Genomic DNA, 4,243 nt, shown 5'->3' on the forward strand with positions numbered 1-4,243 from the left:
GTGTGTGTGTTTGTGTGTGTTTGTTTATTTGTGTGTGCACGTGCTCCAGCTAGGTTTCTGGGGGATGGTCCCCATCTGGGCACCCAGCTGCTGCCCTGTGCTGTTGGGATTAGGCGCCTCAGTGCAGCCTGGCCACTTCCTACCAAAGACCTCACGAGCTGTCTCATGAAGTATTAATACATACAGATACAAAGAGACAGGCAATCGCTTGTCTCTCACCAGGTTCAAGTCTGCAGATGTGCTTGTGCTGAGAACAAAATGTATGTACCCAGGACTGAACTCATGTTGCCTATATATATATAACTTTTCAGCATGGGCTTGCAGAGCGCACATGTGTATAAGGAAGCCTGCGTTACTAACTTTGGGGCAAGGATGGCATTACATTAGTGTCGCAAATCTGAGCATGTGACGGGAGAACAAATAATTTTTTATAATATTTGTATAAAAATTATGGCATAAAGAATAATTTTTGAATAAAAAACTATTCCGTTCTTAGTAAATATGTTTGTTGATATCCAAGTGCACAGTAACAACCTTTGCCCTTAACATCTTGGCTTTATGTGCTCTCAACTTTCATGTATATTGTATGTATGTATGTATATTTTTCCTAGTATCTCATTTATATTTATATTGTAGTGTTGTGACTGATGTACGTATGCTACGGTAACACCGTAATTTCCCATTTTTCTTGGGATCAATATCTATCTATCTATCTATCTATCTAACGAACGCGTCATGTAGATCTGATTTCTCCAGAAATCCAAAGCCAGACTGTCGTGGCGGATTGTTCAGAATACAATCTCATATTTTACTGAAATAATTTATTTTAAGGAGAAATTGGCCTTGCAGCTGCTGAATCTGTCTTTATTTCAGATCCAAAAAGGTCAGTTTGAAAGATTTTCCTCTGATTTTGAAAGACTCTAGTCACGCTTATCCGGCTCCTTGTTCCCGGGTTAGCTCTCCACCAATCACGGATCCCACCAGACAGACTCGAGTCCCCGACCTCGCCAGACTGTCCAACGGCCGATTATCGACTCGGTGTGTCAGCGCCTTTAGTTTGACCAAACATTACAATTTCAGCCAATTGGAGAATTTGGGCAGTTCATTTCTGATTGGCTATTTTGTCTCTAATTGCTAGTAGGAAAAGAAATACGACACCAGTACCAATACTGGGCAAATACTGGGTTTGCAGTATATTCTTGGGTTTTCTCCTGTCAAATCTTTACCGGTCCAATCAGCAAACAGAGGGAGTGGCTGAGAACGATGTCATTGGGGTTCGATAACGTTGGAATTGCGGCGGACAATTATGCCGTCCGTTGTGGCAATGGTGCCGAATATCCAGAAGTTGAAGCCAAAGCAACAACAACCGTGGCTAAGTTTTGTTGGGGGCCGTGATGTTGTGGCCCTCATCCCCCGGGGCTTGGGAAAACTTAGATTTTCCAGTTTGCTCTAGCAGTGGGGAAGGAGTTAGATAAGGCTAACGCTAACAATGCTAAGCCAATAGTTGTTGTTGTCTCCCCTCTTGTTAGCCTGGTCCTACCAGACAGTACATAGCAGGGCCGAGCCAGGCTACAAGAGGGGCTCTAGGCAGAACAAGTAGTTTTAAACTTTAAAGTACCCCCTTAAAGGAAGTTAACACTTATCAATGGAGAATGGCCAGAGTCTCTGTCCGAATGAAATGGACCAGAGTCTGGTAGGACAAGGCTAATTCAGGGTGACAGTCTGTACTACAAACACATTAACAATCTAGGCTACTGTTGTATTCTTAACAAATCAGCCATCCAGTGTAAATCACTGTGATAAAACTGAATGAAGAAAAGCAGGGCTGTTGATGAATCCAAACCTTGTTAGAGACATTTGCTTCTAGTACGGGCAACATCAAAGACGAGCTCCGTCTGCTGTCCACTGATTTTATCATTTCCACATTTCTGAGCACAACACAGATCCTGAAAATAGACGGGGCGCCTGTCTAACTTGCCAGGTCAGTGCAAGGCAGAGCAACTAATGCAGCTAACCGGATTCAAAACAAGGGAAGTGAAATGGCGACAGATCTCATCATTCTGTCAATCGGAATTTGACCATAACAGCCTCATGTTTTTGTCTTTATGTCTGCATAAAGCGTCACACACAGACCAACACTCACAGTGGATGCTGTGTTCACAGACAGCTGATGTTGATTGTTTCTGGTGCTCTTGTCCAGAGTCCTTTCTATTTCACTGATGTAGTGTTCCGCACAGCTGTTCCATGTGACCACTCCTGTTTGCCCTGTGTGCCCCCTGGACCACATTGGTTGGATTTTTTTAACAATGTTGCCTGTTCCTAAAAAAAACCTCCTGTAATAACATGTGTCTGAGATTGTTTAATTCCAGGGGAAGATTTGGTTTGGGGCTGTTTTAAGGAAAATATTATCCAAAGACTCAACAGTTACTTTTGACTCAGTGCATAAAGTGACGTGGGACCAAAGTTGGTCCTATAAAGCGGAATGTCACAATGTGTCATTCCATCTTGTTGGAAAATGTTTGTTTTCTTCCTTTTGTGAATGGCCCATGTGGGGAAAAGCCTGCCATCGCAGGGAAGCATGAGACATAATAATTGGGGGCTAATGCTGAATACTTTAGGACAATCTTTCTTTGAAAGCATTTAGTGTGACTTCATCTACTTGCTGTTAGAGGCTTTAAGCACAAACATGCCCGTTTCTTGGTGAGAAACATAGTACCTTACAATGTGCCAGACTAGTTTATGATATTGAACAATAATGCTACAGAGCCCGTGTTATCGATGGCTCTGTCAGTGTGGCATCCTCTGCTCTTGTTTCCTTCCTTTCCTACAGTGCTGCGTTCTTTTAAACACAAACACTGCCTCGTCAGACACACAGAGCCACTGTCTAATGTCAAACAAAGGCCCTATACATCTGCCTGGGCTGATCTGGGGTCAGTACTAGTCCACAGTAAGGGTACAGTCTGCTGAGGGCTAACTCGGGCCAAGCTGATCTCAGAGCAGGCACTGTATACATGTTCTCTGGGCACCACAATAAAGAAAGTTTAGAAGTCTGTGGTTACAGAACGTCCCAGGCTAGGGTCACTGGCTGCTGTTCATCTTGGGCCAAGCACATCCCGAGTCTTTTCGTTTTCGTCCATAGATAATAAGCCATTTAAGATTATTGTCAATCTCGGCATCTGTGACTGGGTTCTTTGACCCCAAAGCCTAATGGGTATCGGCTCAAATAGAACTGATTAAATTTGGCTTAGGTGGTACCACATATTACAGTACACCGCGGTATTTAGAAATCCTGACGGTATGATTATCAATAACTTAAAAAATACAGATGCCTGTCTTTCTATTAAACCAGTGGTTCTCAAACTTTTTTCCCTAATGGATGCCCTTTGACCATCAAAAAACCTTTTTGCTAGGAAAATAAGTCTACTTAAAGAGGTCCAATGCGTGCTGGCAGTGAAAGATTGACTAAACCACAACCTTTTAACTGAAAAACATTTCAAAGTTAGAAACCATCACTTAATTCATTCATTATTAAAGTATAATTATTTTAGGAATTATGCCTACCATATTTTAACCAGACCAGTGAAGTCTATTAGAAGCACTTTTCCGGTGATGCTGAGCAGTACTGCGCAGCCTCCAACTGAGCTTGAAGACGTAGATGTGACGTGAGCAACCTGTCTGAAAGTCTTCTGGTCATTCATTCATCATCAGCAGAGACAGAGAGTGGAGCTATACGTTAGGAGAGAACATAGACACATGCTAATTACTGCTAACTAAAATGCTAGTAAAGTATGCTAACTAAACCTAAACAGCTGATGTAAGTCCAAACTGTCTTCTCATGGCAATACGGTGATATGTGGACTATGCGACGGTAAGTCGCGTGGTAGCGACACAATCAGTAGCCTATTTTTACAAAAAACGTCTGCTACAGAGCCATAACCTGAGCTACGAGGTAATGGAGCATCTTATACATTATCATGTTTCTTTAGAAATAAACAATGGACAAATAGAGTCTTTAAACGCTTCACATATAAAGTTATTCACTGTCAAAATGAATTAGAAAGCGCTTGGAGAGGAGAGCCTTACCCCCTTGGGATGTACAATAACTGGAATATTTAATCATGCAGCCTTTCTAGACTTGCCAAATTATCAGACCGAATGGATCAACTTCTGATAATGAAACAAGTCATTTCACATTTTAATTGTTAAGGCCACACCCACAGCCTCCTCCTTGCCCCCCCCCCCC

The 4,243-nt window shown here is 42.4% G+C and overlaps 1 protein-coding gene and 2 long non-coding RNA genes across 5 annotated transcripts in view; 2 read left to right on the forward strand and 1 right to left on the reverse strand.

Moving 5' to 3' along the window:
* The window catches only part of LOC117937379 (rho GTPase-activating protein 23-like), a 66,604-nt gene that overhangs the window by 28,198 nt on the left and 34,163 nt on the right, over positions 1–4,243 (forward strand). The window lies entirely within an intron of this gene.
* LOC117937437 overlaps positions 1–4,243 on the forward strand; it is a 15,510-nt gene that overhangs the window by 4,488 nt on the left and 6,779 nt on the right. The window lies entirely within an intron of this gene.
* LOC117937432 lies at positions 850–1,040 on the reverse strand. Its single transcript, XR_004655149.1, has 2 exons — positions 1,004–1,040; positions 850–938 (listed from the first exon to the last, which is right to left on the reverse strand). It is a non-coding gene; the product is annotated as an uncharacterized LOC117937432 (long non-coding RNA).

This window comes from Etheostoma cragini, chromosome 21, assembly GCF_013103735.1.
Source record: "Etheostoma cragini isolate CJK2018 chromosome 21, CSU_Ecrag_1.0, whole genome shotgun sequence".
In the NCBI taxonomy this organism is placed as follows: Eukaryota; Metazoa; Chordata; class Actinopteri; order Perciformes; family Percidae; genus Etheostoma; species Etheostoma cragini.